We start from the raw sequence: 18,823 nt of genomic DNA, 5'->3' as shown, positions 1-18,823 counted from the left end.
AACAAAGTCAGTCTTTTTCTAACTTTGGGCAAACAGGTAGAATAAGAGTCTTATGTTTATTTTAATTAAACCAATAACCTTAAATTAGCTTTGATACCAAATATTTTCTCAGATCTCACCGATTTGAAAATACATTTGGGTTAGTTTCTATCCATCTGAATTTTGGAATGCCCAATCCTTATAAGCACTTGCCTTTAAAATAACTAAACAGAGCTCCTTGACTAATTTTAGCAATACCATCTACAGATAGGGAAAATATTTCACATACATACAGAAACAAGATGCAAACAAAATCTTATAACTTTTGTTTTACTAATAGCTGTAGGGAAGACATTAGGAGCCCAAATTCCAAATACAGTAAAACCTTGGTTTGAGAGCGTAATTCATTCCAGAAACATGCTTGTAATCCAAAGCACTTGTATATCAAAGTGAATTACAAGAATCATTGGTTTTGACTTGTTTCTGGAGTTGCATTTCTGGCTCTGTAGAGATTTGTAAGACAAAGACAGTTTTTTTAATTCCCCAAAGAACTAGATTATAGCCTTAATACCAAGGGACTGGCCCATCTTTTTAAATAAATTTGCTTATATTGCAGATTTTTAACTAAAATGGAATAAAATAGATTTATATCTTTAAGTCTATATAACAAAAGCTTTTCTGGGTATTTAACTCAACTGGGCTTTTATTGGTCCCTGAATAATGGCCTTTCACAGATCATTTGTAGGAGAGCCTCAGGGAAATTTGGGGTCCTCCTTCCTCTGTGAAGAGCAGTCGTGGATAGTCATTAATCTTTTTAATTTTTGATTTCCTTAAATTTGGTAGGATCTTTCAAAAATAGAGGTAAAGAGCTTTATAATTTAAAAGATCTGCTATCCAGGGTGAGAAGAAAGGCTAGTAAAAACAAGATAAGAGGGGCCAGTCTGATGTTGGAGGCTGGATACTCACCTTGCACACTTTTTGGCTTCTGTAATCTTGCTTGCCTCCTGTGTCCACCAACTGCCTGGATAGCACCACTGATAGAGGGTTGAGAGACAAAAGAAAAAGGGGAGGGGGCACCTACCATCCCATCCATAAAAGGAGGCAGATGGCAAGGTTCGGGCCTCAGCCTTTAGAAGTGATTCTGCTGGACCAGCACCTGTGTGCAATAAACAGTCTTTCCCTGATTTTCCCAGTGCATGTGCCTTGTCTCTTCCTCAGTACCAAGTATTTGCTGTAACATTTGGTACATTGGCCAGGAAAATTGACAGCTGCCCTGGCCCCTTGAGCCACCATCGTCAGAGGCCATGCGTCGAGGCCCCTGGGGATGGAAAGGAAGGCATGGCGCCAGTGATTTAACCGGACCTGGACCCTTGCTGGGCCTGGCAATAGTTGGCCCTCACTGTGCTGGGACAGACTCCAGGGGGAATCAGAAAATTCTGCCAGTATGGGACATCGGATTGGTTAAGTGTCCCTGGGGACCCAGGACCAATTTCAGGCCCACCCTAGAGTCAGAAGGGGTGCCTGATCACCTCTGGGGTGACAGAGTCGCCAAATAGGACAGGGAAGTCCTGGGTGGAAGTCTGCAGTCTGTCTGAATGTGTGTGAGTGCACGTGCTCCATAGTCTCAGCTACGGTGCCTGAGTAGGTCCTAACCTGCGACTCCGTGATGACCTCATACAGCTCAAGGCAGAATCAGGTCTGTAGAGGTCTGATCGGAGTCAAGGGTTTATACTGACCTGCCAATGCTAAGAGGCCTCTAAATCCCCGTGAGGGGAGTGGCCAGGAGGAGGAAGGGATCTCTTCCCTCATGTTTGTCTTGTGACACCATACATTGGGAGGGATGTATCTAGTATACTAGAAAGGGGCGGGGCGGGGGGGGGGAAGTTTCTCAAAACCAACTGTTTCCGAATGTATGATTAAGAATTTTAAAAAGGGATTTTCAGATGACCATGGGGTCAAATTGACCCCCAGGAAGTTACATACCCTCTGTGAATTAGAATGGCCCACATTTGGTGTAGGCTGGCCCCCTGAGGATACCCTAGATGTCCCCACAGTCTGAGCTGTTTATAAAGTAGTTAATGGAGACCCTGTACATTGATCAATGGCTGGAAATAGCCCAAGTCAAGCCTCCTTGGGTCCACTTCTGCATTAATAGTAAGGGACAATGTAGGGTCTTAGTGGCATGGGCCAAGAAGAAGACTTCACAGCACAAAAAACTGCCCCCCATCCTCCAAGAAAATTCAGAAATCCCTCCATTTCTGCCACCATATGCCCCCAGCACCCCATCAATCGAGGGATGGGAACTTTGCCTGCCTGACAGTCCACCCCCATTGGTCTTGCCTCCACCAGCAGCTGGTCCGCCCCAGCCAGGGACACCTGAACTGGTAGGAAGATGCCTTAGGTCTGTGACTCAAGGTCCAAAGCCCCAATGGCAATACAGATGCCATTGTGGGTTCCCCAGGAATAGGCCCTGATGGGACCCTCCAAGAAGGAGGAATCAGTTTTCTACTACCAACCATTCTCCACTACTGACCTCCTCTACTGGAAACACCACATACCACCCTACTCTGAGAAGCCATAGGCAATGATAGATCTCCTAGAATCCATAATCCAGACTCACCACCCTGTCTGGGTTGACTGTAAGCAGCTTCTTACCCTTTTCAACACAAAAGAATGCCAACAAATTGTCACTGAAGCCAGAAAATGGCTCCACATTGAGGCACCAGATGGGAATCTAGATGTTGAGGCTTGGGTATAGGAGGCTATGCCTCAGGAGGAGCCCCACTGGGACCCCAACACAGAGATGGAAAGGGCCAGATTAGAAAGACACCCACTCGCCTTCCTCCAGAGGGTAAAAGCAGGGGCCAAAAAGACCACCAACGTGGCAAAGGTATCTGAGGTCCTACAAAAGCCAGAAGAGAGTCTGTCTGATTTCTATGAAAGATTATGTGAAGCCTTCAGAGTTTACACTCCATTCGACCCAGAAGCCCTCAAAAATCAGCTCATGGTCAATGCTGCCTTTGTGGTACAGGCCCAAAGTGACATTAGACAGAAGCTCCAAAAATTAGAAGGATTCACTGGAAAAAAAAGCCAACGAATTATTGGAAATGCCAACAAGGCTTTTGTAAACTGGGAACAAGCTGCCAAAAAGGAGACAGACTGAGGAATGAAACAAAAGGCAGTTCTCTTGGCTGCTGCCTTGACCCCCTCTGGAAGGGCCCCCCCCCCCAGACACCATGAGGGATGCAAAAACAAAAAAGGGTGCCACTGGGATGGGATCAATGTGCCTACTGCAAGGAATTTGGACAGTGGAAAAATGAATGCCTTAACCACCAAAAAGGGAAACCAAAAACCTCTGCTCCACTCAGCTGCTACCAACCAGAACCACCTGAGGCTGACCTGAACAGACTGGCAGGAGTGGACTCTATTAGGAAAGACTGGGCTCTATCCAACTAGGCCCCCATGAGCCCATGGTCAAAATGAAGGTGGGGGGCCAAACAATAGACTTCATGGTCAACACTGAGACCGAACACTCTGTGGTGACACACAAGGTGGCACTTTTGTCAGGTTGAGAAGTCACCATCACAGGAGCCTCACGGGTGCAAACTGGAAGGCCATTTTGTGGTCCCCGACTGGGGGAGTCACCAAGTAGTTCATGAATTCCTGTATCTACCCTACTGCTCAGTCTCACTGTTAGGTAGAGACCTCTTAGCCAAGTTGAGTGCAGTAATGGCCTTCTCCTCAGATGGACAGATGCAATTGTGCCTAAACAAAAAAGCCTAACCCATAATTTTGTCCCTGATGATTCCATGGGAAGAGGAATAGAGATTATATACTTCCCCTCCCAGTGAGCCAACTGTGGCCCCCAAGCTAGAAACTGAATTCTCTTCAGTTGGGGTAGAAGGAAACCCCCTGGTCTGTCAAAAAACCACCCCCTGATATTAACTGACCTAAAGCCTGGATCCCAACCTGTCAAAATATGCCAATATATAGTCCCACGAGAGGCATACCTGGGGATCCCGACACACTTGCACAGGCTACTCAAATGGGACTTGTAAAATGATGCCAGTCCCCATGGAATACTCCCCTGCTGCCCGTGAAAAAACCTGGGACAAATGATTACCACCCTGTGCAGGACCTAAGAGCCACTAATGAAGCAGCCGTCATGCTGCATTCAGTATTGCTTAACCCATACACTCTACTAGGACTCATACCCTTGGAACCAGGATGGTTCACATGCCTAGATTTAAAAGATGCCTTCTTCTGTCTCCAGCAAGTGCCTAATAGCCAACCCCTATTTGCTTCTGAATGGGAAAACCCTACCACAGGGGCAAAGGAACAGTTCACTTGGACTAGACTGCCTCAAGGATTCAAAAAATTCACCAACCTTATTCAGCTGGGCTTTGGCATATGATTTAGCCAGGTTCTGGGACAGGACCTAGGATGCATCCTCCTCCAAGGTATGATCTTCTGCTAGCCAGTCCCATGCAGACCCAGTGCTGGGAGGGAACCAGAGCCCTATTCAGGCTATAAGCAGAGGCAGGATATCAAAGAAAAAGGTGTCAAAGAAAAAGGCACAGATTTGCCAATAGGAAGTTAAATCCTTGGGCTTCAAAATTACCCAAGGCAAATGGATGCTGGGAGCCCAAAGGAAACAGGCAGTTTGTGCCATTCCAGTTCCCACTACCTGCGAGCAGGTCCAAGAGTTCCTGGGAGCAGCAGGATTCTGTCGAATACGGATCCCAGGGTTCTCTGAGTTGTCCAGACCTATATATGAGGCACTGAAAGGGGAAGAGAGAGCACTCCTTTTCTGGGTCCCTAATCAAGAAAAGGAGTTCATAACAAAACTCAGAGGCACTAGCCTTGGGAGTCCCAAATGTATCACGAGATTTCAACCTGTTCATACCTAAGAAGGGAGTGGCCCTGAGGGTTCTCACCCAGGAATTTGGACGTTGGCAAAGACCAGTGGCATACCTTTCAAAGCAGATTGGCTCAGTGGCCACACTGTCTGAGGGCACTAGCAGCCACCACGCTTTCAATCATGGAAGCAGACAAAATCACATTTGGGGTAAAACCTAAATGTTAAGGTTCCCCATTCTGTTATTACCTTGATGGATGCCAGAAGGCCATACAATATCAGGGACTGTTATGTGAGAACCCATGAATAAGACTGGAAGCTATAAAACTCTAAACCTGCCACTTTCTTGCCCGCAGTGGTGGGGTCCCCAGAACATGATTGTCTAGAGGTACTTGATGAAGTGTATTCTAGCCAACCTGACCTATCAGACAGACCCTTACAAAATCCTGACCTCATCCTGCACACTGACGGCAGAAGCTTCATGAACGAAGGCAAAAGATATGCTCGTTATGCAGTAGTCTCTGATTTTGAGGTCACAGAAACAAAGGCCCTTCCACGAGGATGGTCAGCCCAAAAAGCAGAACTGTGGGCCCTACTAAGAGCACTAGAACTCAGGAAAGACAAACAGGCCAACATATACACTGATTCGCACTATGCCTTTGCCACTCTACGTGTACATGGGCTCTATACAAGGAGAGAGGACTCATGACCGCAGGAGAAAGAGAAATCAGAAATTGGGAAGAAATCCTAAAGCTATTAAGGGCAGTCTGGGAACCAAGGGAGGTAGTGGTCATCCACTGCAAGGGACACCAGAGGAAAGGACTCAGCATCAGAAGGGAATCGACAAGCTGACACCACAGCTAAACAAACAGCAGAAAAACAAACAACACCCTCAAAAATCATGCTGGCCCCAGAACTGCCAACTTCCCCAAAGTACACAATCCAAGAAACAAAATGGGCACAACAGGAAAAAGGCCAGACAAAAGAAGGATGGTGGGTACTTCCAGACCAAAGAGTCTATATACTGGAGCAGCTAGCATACCAGGTGGCTCTCCTACAGCATGAGCTTAGCCACCTAGGAAAAAACGCCCTTGAAACCTTATTAAGCCATTACTATGTAATTGCTTGACTCTAATCCCTCTGCACGTAGGTCTCTCAATGCCACCTCTTCTGTGCTCAAAATAATGCCAAGCAAGGCCCCACTGGGCCCATAGAAATCCAACACTGTGGTCAGGCACTCTTCAAAGATTTAGAGGTAGAGTTTATCAAAATAAGACCCAGTAAAGGATACAAATATTTTTTTGGTATTAATCTGCATGTTTTTGGACTGGGTTAAAGTCTATCCCACACTCACCAAAAAGGCAAGAGAAGTACCCAAGGCCTTGCTAAGGGATATCATTCCCAGACATGGAACACTGTTAACCATAAGCTCAGACAATGGCCCAGCCTTTGTGGCTGAGGTGGTGCAACAAGTAGCCAAAGCCCTAGACATCCAAAGGTACTTAAAAGCAGCCTACCAGCCCCAGAGTTCAGAGAACATATGAACTGGACCCTTGTATCAGCCATGGCAAACTATGTCAGGAAACTAACTTGTCCTGGCCAGATATACTACCCCTAGCTCTTCTCCAAATATGCTGTACATCCCGGGCAAAAATAGGATTCTCCCCCTTTGAGATCCTATATGGAAGACCCCTTCACTAGTCAAATTCAAGGGGGACCTGACAGAGCTGGGTAATTTAGCAGTATAAAAACAACTACAAGGACTAGGGAAAACTGTATTTGAGATATATAGATGAGTGACAGGATACCTATTTTGCCTAGGAATAAAACTGTATTTGAGATACATAGATGAGTGACATCTATGGAATGTCACCTAGGAATAATTATATTCCCCCACAAACCTGGGGATCAGGCTTGGATAAAAGACTGGAAAAAGGAACTGCCTAAACCTCCCTGGAAGGGACATTACCTAGTTGTGCTAACCATGACCACAGCTCTCAAGGTTGCAGGACTAACCACCTGGATCTACTATTCTGGATTAAAGGCAGCCCATCTGTCACCTGACAACCACTTGAAATGGAAAGTAACGGCTAATCAGAATAATTCTCTATAGATCACCCTTAGGAAGATAGCAGACAACAAGTGGCCTGCAGCCAACACCTGAGAACTCCCTGTAACCAGAAGCTTGAGGAAAATCACCAAGCAACTTAAATGAACTGTAACAAATTGTTCTCTCTCAGATTTCATGGTTCTCAGATTTCATATTCTCTTTCAACACGTGTTGCTCTACTCTTTGCAGTAGGGCTGACCCAAGTCACTCCCACAGACTAGCACCTCAGTCACAAACTCTTGTTAGCCTTCCTCTACTTACTAGTGTCAGGATGCATTATTCTCCTTAGATGCATATTATCTGCGTTATGATTGATGCCCTTTTCTGCATGTTGTTCTCTACCTTTATAACCGACTCCTACCCCAGGATGGGATCGCCCTACTTCCTGTCCTTGCTACGCATATTCCTGTTCCTAACCTGTTCAAGAGGAGTCTTCTCACTCCCACCATGCAATGTATGACTTATACTTGCCCTTGTCCCCCAAGGCACAAAGAACCATTCAAGTCATACCTTTTCTTATTGCCTTAGGAATAACGAAAAGGGTGGGCACTGGAATAGTAGAGGAAACAAACCTGATCTCTTCAACCACTTATTATCATGGACCTAACAGATGACATAAAACATGTTACCAAATCTCTGATGGTTTTACAAGACCAAGTAGACTCCCTAGCAGTGGTAGTCTTACAAAATAGAAGAGGGCTGGACCTGCTAACTGCCAAAAGGGGAGGATTATGTCTCTTCCTAAATGAAGAATGGTGCTTCTCTGTCAACCAATCAGGGCTAGTCTGAGATATGGTCCAGCAGTTAAGGAAGCGAATCAACAGATGAAGACAGGAACTAGCAGATTCATGAAACTCTTGGAGTAACATATGGAATTGGGCCTTTTGGCTCCTCCTTTTAGCTGGTCCTCTCCTAATGCTTTTCATAACCCTCCTATTTGGTCCTTGTATTCTTAATATGCTCCCCAGGTTTGTTTCCTCTCATCCAGAAGCTATAAAAGTCCAGATGATGCTCCAGTTGGACCGTTCTAGCTGTCGCTACTCTCCTTTGGATGATGAAGAACACTAGATGCCTGGCCCCTCCCTTCCATGTCCTTATCCAGCAGAAAGAAGCCAGAATGGTCTTAGCCCCTCCTCCCATGGCAGCAAAGGGTTCCCTGGACCCCATAAATTGATTTTCTCTAAGTCTGCTACAGCAGCTTAAGAATCAAGAGGGTGGAATGAGAAGAAAAGCTACTAAAAACAAGATAAAACAGGTCAGCCAGATGTCTGGGGCTGCATACACCCCTTGCATACCTTTGGCTTCTGTAATCTTTCTTGCCTCCAACTACTCATGTAGCACCACTGATAAGTGTCCCCTCTCCTTTTTCTTTTGTCTCTCAGTCCCCTACCATCCCAGCCATAAAAGGAGGCAGATGCCAAGGTTCAGAGCTGAGCCTTTGGAGGTGACTTTGCTGGGCTGGCACTGGTGAGAAATAAACAGTCTTCTGCTCATTTCCCAAGTGCATGTGCCTTGTCTCTTCCTGGGCACGAAGTATTTGCTGTAACAAGGGGACATGAACTCTTGCAGTGGCAGCTGGGGGCCAGGGGATGTCTAGGATACACCTGCAAAGGACATTGCATAGGGAAGTCTGAAACTGGCAGAACCTGATTATAGAGCCCTGGAAGGTAGCAGCAAAGCAAGCTTCAGTGCTACTCTTGGGTGATTTTGTTAAATTCATTTCCTGGTTTTCAGCATTTACATGAGCAACCTGTATACTTGAACCTAGAAATGAGGTTGGGGTGTTTCCTTTAAATCTTGTAGAGAAAGAGAATTTATGTTGGAAGTGGACACTTAAGTCTAATTTCTTCTTTTTCTCATGAGAGACCCTAAGGTTAGCCATTATACAAACAACACAATTGTGAACTCTCCATAAAGAATATTTTTCTTTTAAATATAACCAACTTAAAGGATCCAGCATCTGACTATTGGCAAGTAGGATCTATTATTAGCAACTTAAATCAATAAGCCTTTTAATGGTTTAACTAAATATGTAATAGATATCCTAACAGGGCATAGCTGAGGGAGTCTCCAAGTTCCAGAACTTTACTCTGCAAATTAGTTGAAGAAAGAAGAGGACTTTGTTGCACAGGTGGTAAGGAAGGTGTAATGAAAATGGTGTCTCTAAACTTCCACAAATCATGAGATGCCTTCAGTCACAGACCTGCTCATCTGTGACACTGAGCAGGTGCTATTAAATTGGGACTTTCCAGAACTAACAAGCAACAAAGGCTGAGCTCACAAAGGTTCCTATGGGCTGGAGCCTCTCATGACAAACACCTTGGAGAGCCAGCACAGCTGGACAAAAATAGAAAGACTTGGATCCCCAGTCTATTTGGCCGCCAAGGTGTACCCTGGTAAGTGCATCTATCCCACTGGTCACAAAGCCAATCTCTTAGAACATAGAATGAGATGAAAAGAAAAGCCTCATCTGGTTTTTCTTTTGGCTAAGCCTTGGGTCTCTTGGAGCCACACTAATACCTAGGAGGGATGTACTGCAGGGCTGAGAACATGTGTGGTTTTACAGTAACCTCATTGCATGGAAGTTTTCTTGAGGTCGATGGGTGACCTAATGTCAATCTAACCCATTCCATGACCAACTCATCCTAACACAGTAGTTTGTGAGTTAGGTGGTAAACACCCTACCAGCTTTTAAGTGCTTGACCTGTGCCGCCAATTTTGCAGCTTTCGCTTCCAAGATTATTCCTTACCAGAAGGCTTTAACCACAGCAAAGCTTGTCTAAACAGATGCTGGTCTGATGAGAACTGTGAACATTGACATTTTTATGACAAACAACAAAAGAAAGAAAGAAAGAAAGAAAGAAAGAAAGAAAGAAAGAAAGAAAGAAAGAAAGAAAGAAAGAAAAGGAAAGAAAAAGGAAGACCATCCATGGGAGGAAATGGATTAGTAACCAACTACCATACCAAATTTAACCAAAGAGCCACTAAATGCAAAAATCCAGTTCCAAAAAGTATTTTCTGCTGCTAATCTAAACTTAGGAGAGAAAAAGTACCTGTACCACTCTTGCTCCATCAGACTCCACAGATAAGATTTCTTACCATGTCAGCCTCCTGAAATCTCTACCTTTTGTCAGCTGTTTGTCAGATTTCTCAAGGATCTCTCAGCTACTGCAGGGTGTCAGGTGAGTGGTGTCCTGTTGAGTGTGCCAACTGTTGGAGAGGAAGAATTTTCTCTGTTCAAGGCACTTCTGGCTGGACTAAGAAACAAATTGACAAGAGACATATTAACAAAAGAAAATCAAATTTAGTATCAAATGGACAGAGAATCCACAGAGACCTGAAATTCTGAAGACAGGCAACATGAGGTTTATAGGATATCCTGAGCTAAGGAGAGGCATAAGGATTTGAGGATACAAAGTGGGAGGATGATCACTAACGGGAAGGTAAGAGAAGATGTTTGGGAAAAAAGGATACCCTATTTTGCAGGTCAATTTCTTAGAGAGCTATTTACAGAGATTCCTCTTTTTCTGATATAGGTGGGCAGTTGAGGGGGAGGTAAAGAGCTTTTCCTGAATCTATTAAGTTTTAATTTTAACTCAAAACTACATTCATGCCAAAGTGGCCCATCTTAGGGTAGCCTGACCATGACCCCTAGTTTCTAAATGTCCAGCTTGAAGCATCTTCAGATGGAGTGAGAATAGGCAGTGGCAATCTGACAGGCTTTTCTGGTTTGCAGGTTGAATGTTTCTGTTGATGTTTTTGAATGGGTCATACATCACCAGGCATAAAGATTGTCCATAAATGAGATGTTGTGGTTTTTCTAAAGTTTATATGTAGTCATTCAATTTCAATGCAGAGTGCTTTGGGAAAAGGTAAAGTGTTGTTCTTAGTGACTCCAGGTCAAAAAAAGTGGAAGAAAATTGGAAACATTAGTTTGAAAGTTTTGGCCAAACATTTGAGGAAACTAGAAAAAATCAGGATCCAGCCCAGTTTACAGGTAGAAAACAAACCCTTAAAGATAGTTAACAGCATTAACTAGTATCCACAAAGGGATGTTATAGTTTCTACTGAAACTGAAGTTTTATTCTACAATCACCCTCATTTCTACCAATAATAACCACAGGCAGTAAATTGTTTGCAAAATAAGTTTACTTTAAACGTGGCATGATTATTTATATTAGTGCAACTAGAACAGTGATTGATCATATAGGTTCTTTTTGTCTGCTTTGCTGGAACTTTTCATAAGGAATATGGAATTTTTCATCAGAATCTCAGATTAGGCATTTAAAAGCCTTTTCAGGGTAGGACTCTGCCTTAGACTTTGCCTGCAATACCTATAGATTTGGGTAAATTCCTCTCTTCTCAAAGTCCCCAAGATATTCTGTGATTCTGGTCACATAATTTACTCACTTGGTAGGGCTGATGGGAACACTTATAAGCAAGGTAGGAAATTATTTTTTCAAGGGGCTTTCTTGTTTCCATAAAGTCAACCTTAGATCCTTAAAAATCTCTAATCATATCTGATCTATGCACATTACTCTCAAATATGATATTTCAATCAATTGTTTCCAATTGTGACCTATTACAAAGAGAGCAGGTTCTTACTGAACTTTATAAATTTCTAAATTCTAGGGGCGCCTGGGTGGCTTGGTCGGTTAAGCGTCCGACTTCGGCTCAGGTCATGATCTCACGGCCCATGAGTTCAAGCCCTGTGTCGGGCTCTGTGCTGACCACTCAGAGCCTGCAGCCTGTTTCAGATTCTGTGTCTCCCTCTCTCTCTGCCCCTCCCCTGTTCATGCTCTGTCTCTCTCTGTCTCAAAAATAAATAAATGTTAAAAAAAATAAATAAATTTCTAAATTCTAAAGGCATCCAGTAGGGAGAAAATAAAATTGTTTCAATTCTGGTTACAAAGGTAAAATTTACCAAACTATTGTCATAGATGAGAGAAAAATCTCATTAAATCTGGAAATAAAAAACATTAATGAACCAGCAAAGTTTCAAACAAAAAGACATCCTTATGAATTCATTCAGTCCCATGTATTTAATTCTTGATTTTCATCTTTTGTTAGTAGTGTTATGAATCCATCACTTTCTCCATTAGGGTTCTATAAATTCTTTCCCACTTTAGTGGTATGATATGAAAGTTATCAGAAAACTGTATTTGTCAAAATCCTTTCCACGGATCTCCTTGAAAACACTTTTGCAAGAGAATCAAAGTAAAATAATAACTGTCTGTAAATAATAAAAAGACTTAAAAATGGCATGGTTAAAGATGTAATGAGAATTTATTATAATGTAATTGAAAAGGAAATCTGGTTATTTCTGACATACATTTCACAATAACTAGAACTATGACTAATAATAATATTAAGCCAAAACATATCAGATTTCTAGGAATTTCATAGAATTCTAGAATATTTATATTAACATATACTCCTCCAAATATGGTGTAAAGAAGGTTTACTGTTTCTTATTTGACAATGCTTTCTATATGATTTAACATGTCCAATAAACCTAATTAGTGTAACATCTCTCTTTTCAAAAGGCGAGTAAACCTGTTGAGATGTTCCAAAGTTAGTCAAAAAGACTTCATTTAGAATTTGATTTTGTGATTTTTGTCAAAAATATCAAAAGGTTTCAGACATTTGAATAAATAGGATCACAGACCATTATGAAACACTGTTTAATCAAAGTGAGAATAAAAGATTTAAAGGTAAATACAGAATTCTATATAGAAACTTGAGAGCAAAACCTAACTCTTTAATGTGGAGAAGATTCAGTTTTCTTAGGTAACCAAAAACGTGATGAAGCAACATCAAGTATAAAACCTTAGCTTTTGAGGCAGATCACTGAAAAGGTAAAGAAAAATCTTTTAGTCTCTTATCAAGAGCAGACCAATAGCCCAAGCAAAGTTTCTTTCAGCTGTTACAAGGACAAAGTTAAATTTTAGTTTTACATAAGTACACTATTGCTATCCAAGCTTTTTTTTAAAAGCCTTATAATGACATTTCAAATTTATTTATTGTTTTAATGTTTATTTATTTATTTTGGGAGAAAGAGAATATGAGGGAGGGTCAGAGAAATAGGAAGAGAGAGAATCCCTACAGGCTTCATGCCTCCAACACAGGGCTCCATCCCACGAAATACAAGATTGTGATCCAAGGCAAAATCAAGAGTCCTATGCTCAACCAGCTGAGCCACCCAGACATCCCATGACAATCCAGTTTTAGCTAGCCTCTTGTTCTTTATTCTCTTCTTTCCCATTCTGAAATAACCAGTTATTCTTTAGGACAAAATTACTTTTATTTCCCTTGACAAAAATGTATCTCCATATCTTGTAACTTTTCTTACCCTAAAACATCCTACTTGCCCTGTATACCAACAGAAAATAGATTCTCTTACTATTGCTAGTAGTTCTAATCACATATATTAATTCGAATTCCTAACCCTTAGAAGCCTTAATTTCTAGTGAAAACTCAGAACTAAGCAATCGTGAACTGTTACACCAGAATTCTTTAAATTGGCAAACTTATGATTATATTTCATAATTTCTAAAAGTATATCCCTCTTTTTCCAATGTGGCACAAGACCTGTTAACTAACAGACCCAAATAACTTCAGTTGTTTTTTTTTTTTTTTGGTAATAAGAAACGAAAGGAGATAAATCATTGTTCAATAATTAATGTTCAGTATTTTATCTTACTCAGAATTGATACTGATATTCAATGATTTTCCATCACTTAGCAAAAGTTTAAGACCTAAAGTTACTGAAAAGATTTTGAGAGCTATTTCAAAGTAGTCCTATCCTATAAAACCTCTTCATTGTTGGAAAGTTTATTTATAAACTTTCATTCCACCTAGATCTATGTAATTCACTGTTTTTAATAATCATATTAACATTGCTCACGAGAATTTTGAGACATTAGACAGAGTTAAGCCATCTTATTTTTCTCTTGCTGACAAATTTTCTAACGGAAATAACATGATCTTATTTGACTAGTAAACCCAGGTACAATAAAAGTGGCACATCTGCATTATGTTTAATGCTAGTAACTCTGAAGATGTGCCTATTTTAATTAAACCAACAAACTTCAACTAGTTTTTATTTACAGAAGATTATTCTAAATCATATGAACTTGGAAAACCTGAGGATTGGTTGTTACATTTCTGGAAATTTTGGGATACCCAATCCATATAAGCATTTTCCTTCAAGCCAACCAAATGTAGCTTATACAAATTAGTTTTGGTAATGCCATCTGGAGGTAGAAAAATACCACATATGTAACATACACACATAGACATATATAATCATACAGACACAGATCTTATAGCTTTTGTTCTAAAATTTTAGCCATGAGTCAAGTACAGTCTAAAACTCACGAGCAGTTGGATCCAAAATGTGTTTCTGGAAGATGAAATAAGTTTACTTGCTCAGATGGCTAAAGCTATTTTAGTAACATTTGTGGAAAAGACAAGATTTTTTATTTGCCAGATTTTTTTTTTTTTTTTTTTTTTTTATTTTTGGGACAGAGAGAGACAGAGCATGAACGGGGGAGGGACAGAGAAAGAGGGAGACACAGAATCGGAAACAGGCTCCAGGCTCTGAGCCATCAGCCCAGAGCCCGACGCGGGGCTCGAACTCACGGACCGTGAGATCGTGACCTGGCTGAAGTCGGACGCTCAACCGACTGCGCCACCCAGGCACCCCTATTTGCCAGATTTTTAATTAGCTCCTTTTTCCCCCTCCTGATGAGACCATTTCCCCCAAAGTTTCCCTTTCAAAGAAATAGCTGTCATCATCCAGAGAAGACAGGGTAGGAAGGCATATCTCAAAGGCACAGAGAAAAGGATATCCAAGTTTCTCCAAGGTGGAGTTTTGGTATATCTGACTGTTATCAGATGTCTAGCATAATTACTATTTAAATTTTTCCTTCTTAAGGGCAGGACAATTCTTATTCCCAATGTTCTGATTTTTTTTTTACAATATCTGCAAGCATTTTAAGATAAATAGGGGAGGTTTGGCAATTGGTAACAATAAGTGGGCTTTGAATTGCTTCTAGAGCTGCATTTCGGGTTTTATAAAGATTTTTAAGACAAAGAGTTTCTAATTCCTCAAACATTTGGACTGTGGCCTAAATGGATGGGTGAGTCAGCACCTGGATATCAAATACATTATCTTTACACCAGAGAGATTTCCAACTAAGATGGAAATCAAAAGATGCCTACATTCTAGAGCTTCAGCGTTTAATGCCATATGACTTTATAAAGTCTGTATACATGATTACCTTTTTTTTTTCCCCTGGGAGTACAATTCAACCTTAGACCAATTTGCTTTAGAAGGAAAACCTCTTCTAATGTGTCTATCAGCCTGTGCACATTGGCTTCCAACTGAGACATTTTCTGATCATTTGTAAGAGGGTCTGGGAGAAATTCATCTGTTTTCTCTGTGAGAGGCATTTTCCCCATGTGGCAATCTGATTTGTCAGATAACTGCGGTATAAAAGGTAGGGAGAACACTCCTTATCAGCCAATCAAGTTCCCTGTGAGTAGAGTTGTGAATGTCCACTGATCCAACTCTTCTCTAAATTTGGTAGGATTTTATGAAATTGGAGGTTAAAAAAAAACTTTGTATAACGTCATCTTTCTATTGGTCCCAATAAAAAATTGTTTAGGATGAGAGCTCTCTAAAAATTTCCTGCAGTTCAAAAGATGCACTGTCTGGCCACTGACAAAGATCTTCAATGGTACATTCATTTCAATAGCAACTCAAACTACTAAGACTTCTTATGACTTGACTATGGATGCAAAAGTCATCCCACAAGAGGGCACAGAAGACACAGCCCCCCTGATCCAAAAAGTTCACCTTCACAGTTAGCCTAAGAAAGAAAAGAACTATTGTTGCAGGCCATAAGAATGGTTTTAGTAAAAATAACATCTCTGTTCTTTCACAAAACCATGAGATGCCTGCAGCCGTAGCCCTGCTAATCTGTGACACTGGGCAGGTGCTACTAGAATGGAACTTTGGCAGCATTAACAACAAATGTTCAGATGACAAAGGCTTCTTAAGGACCAGAATCCCTAAAGATAAACTCCCCTGAGAGCTAGCTTGGTCAAAGAGAATGCTGCTTGCCACCTTGCATCTTGGATGCCCTGCCTAATTCAGCTGGGTGAGACAAGAGAGAATTTCCTCACCAGTCACAAAGTCATGCTCTTAAGATGTAGAACAAGACAAAAGGAAACCTCTTCTTGCCTGTGGTTCTTCACCTTATAACAAGAGAGACAAAATCATATAATGACATCTCTGAGAGGGAATAGAAAACAAGAGTACTCATAACAAAAATCTTTACAAGAGTCACTATACCCAAGAAACTAATTCACACAAATTTTTTCTCCTGTTAATCTAAATTTGGAAAATAAAGGATAAGGGGTTTTGGTTTGTTTGTTTGTTTTGTTTATTTTTTGAGACAGAAATAGTGGGGAGGACAGAAAGAGAGAGAATCCCAAGCAGGGGCCATGCTGTCAGCATGGAGCCTGACTGGGGGCTCAAACTCACGAACCTGTGAGATCATGACCTGAGCTGAAGTTGGATGCTTAACTAACTGAACCACCCAGGCTCCCACGGTTTGTTTTTTACCTTCTCCTCTCAATCAGGTATACAGAGATAGATCCAGGAGAGCTGACTTTGCTTACTCTCTGCTAGTCTTCCAGGATCCTATCCACAGGCTCTGGAGCAACTATAGTGTTGCAATGGGTCCCATCATGGGTCATCAAACTGTAGGGGAAGAAAAATAATTTTCCCTCTACCCTGTAGATACCTCTGACTTAGATTCCTGACTTAGACAACCCTCTAATAAAATACAGGTTAACAGGAGAAAAACAGAATTTTAATTCCATGCATGCCTCTTGTATACATGGGAGATATCCAAGAAAACTGAGTAACTCCCCTAAAATCACTTAAGCCACCAAATAAAGATAAAAAATGGATGGGGAAGGAAGACAATTATAAGGGAGGCTATCAGGCAAAGCAAAAAAGGATATAACACTATATGGATTTAAGTTGTTGCCTTTTCCACTGCTAAAAATTTCTAGATATTTAGTTATTTTTCTTTACTTGATACAGAGAAACACCCATATAAAAAAATGTCCCTTACAAAAGGGTTAACTTCTACTTGGCTTTTAGACCTTCTCATGTGTCTGCTGTCTCTTAAGAATAAGCAGCTTGGGGCACCTGGGAGGCTCATTTGGTTAAGTGTCTGACTCTTGATTTCAGCTCAGGTCAAGATCTCACTTTGTGGGACTGAGCTCACATCTGGCTCTGAGCTGAGAGCACGGAGCCTACTTGGAATTCTCTCTCTCTTCCTCCTCCCAGTCATGCTCTCTCAGAATAAATAAACATTAAAAAAATAAGAATAAGCATTTCAAAATAATATTTATGCCAAAAAGGCAGATTTGGGGGCAGCATATTCTGCTCTCCATTACTGGACATTGTCATGGGTAACTCCATATATACTATTTTGTTTAATTCTTGTAATAACTATGAAATAGAAATTACCTCCATTATACAAATGAGGAAATACAGGCTCATAAAAGTTAATTACATTGTTGAAAATAATATATTTAGTGTCTAACCCGGGATTATAGGTTTTTTTCCTGGCCCCAAATTCAGTATTCCTTCCACATGATACCTTCTTCTGTAATCTTAGACAATATAGTCCAGAAAGATGAATTTAGGAAAAATGAAACATATCTACAATCTTTTAGGAAATCTATTTCCCTGAGGAAGACCATAAATGTAAAACTTATATTTCCTTTTCAGATGTAATTTTTTTTATTCTAACCCTAGCGTTGGGCTCAAACTCATGACCTTGAGATCAAGAGTTGCATGCTCTACTGACTGAGCCAGTGAGGTGCCCCTCCTTTTCAGATATAATTTAGTATTTTGTCCATATTTTATTAAGGTAATTATCTGATTAGATTTACGTGAAGCTCAGAGTCTAGCATATGAAGAAAACAAGTCAATCAATCTAATTCCAGTGCTGGAGGCTGTGTAATAAGATATCTATATGCTATTGAATAAAAGTCCTGCACTAACTTCTGATGTTAACAGAATACAAATGATTCTCTTACAGCAGTGCAAGTTGATTCTGCATAACTACAACATTATTTTTTAAAGTAGAGTTGGGCTCAGAAAAAAAAAGAAAAAAACAAAGACAAGAAAAGAAAACTACAGGAAGTCTCCCAAGATGAGAAGAAAGAGAAAGTGGGAGGAAGAAGAAAAAGAACAGTGAGTTAAATTCTGAATAGTGCCAATAAACAATTACAAAAGTTTCCCCATATCTAGTAGCATTTCTGAGCTTAGAAGATACCTAGACATTCTGCAAGGTGAGGGTGCTGAACATTAGGGTAGAATGCTGCATCGGAGCCAAAGTAGTTGCAGTTATGTATGCTTTTGGCTCCAGTGAAGCAAATGCAAAACTTATGTGGCAGAAAGTCACCATACATTGAACATTCAGAATTCTCAAAATTATTTAATTAAAATAAGCTTGATTTTTAGAAATCACCTAACAATGAATGAAATAGGCCACCATGAGTGAGAGTCCTCAGAAACAATGAAAAATCAAATTTAAATGGCCAAAACTTGGAGATACTTAACCAAGCAGACTGTAAAAAGACCAAGTAGAAGTTTTATAAATGAAAAATAGATTAATTAAAATTAAAGCTCAGTGGCTATATTAAATACTATTAGACAACTAAAGAGACAACTAGAAACAAGAACATGAAAATATAAAATGAAGATTAAGAACTATTTTTGTTAAGTTTATTTATTTATTTTGAGAGAGAGCATGAGCAGGAAAGAGGCAGAGAGAGAGGAAAGA

The 18,823-nt window shown here is 40.8% G+C and overlaps 2 long non-coding RNA genes across 4 annotated transcripts in view; one reads left to right on the top strand and one right to left on the bottom strand.

The window, feature by feature from the left end:
- The window catches only part of LOC122210807, a 180,062-nt gene that overhangs the window by 40,351 nt on the left and 120,888 nt on the right, over window positions 1-18,823 (bottom strand). The window contains exon 5 of one of the 2 annotated variants that reach the window (XR_006198259.1): window positions 10,047-10,204. This is a non-coding gene — a long non-coding RNA (uncharacterized LOC122210807). The remainder of the gene's footprint in view (window positions 1-10,046; window positions 10,205-18,823) is intronic. The other variant, XR_006198260.1, reaches the window with a different exon arrangement.
- LOC122210808 overlaps window positions 10,198-18,823 on the top strand; it is a 69,398-nt gene continuing 60,772 nt past the window's right edge. For both annotated transcript variants that reach the window (XR_006198262.1, XR_006198261.1), the window contains exon 1: window positions 10,198-10,390. This is a non-coding gene — a long non-coding RNA (uncharacterized LOC122210808). The remainder of the gene's footprint in view (window positions 10,391-18,823) is intronic.

This window comes from Panthera leo, chromosome F2, assembly GCF_018350215.1.
Source record: "Panthera leo isolate Ple1 chromosome F2, P.leo_Ple1_pat1.1, whole genome shotgun sequence".
Classification (NCBI taxonomy): domain Eukaryota; kingdom Metazoa; phylum Chordata; class Mammalia; order Carnivora; family Felidae; genus Panthera; species Panthera leo.
The sequence above is the reverse complement of the archived record's forward strand: the minus strand, read 5'-3'. Positions and strand labels throughout refer to the sequence as shown.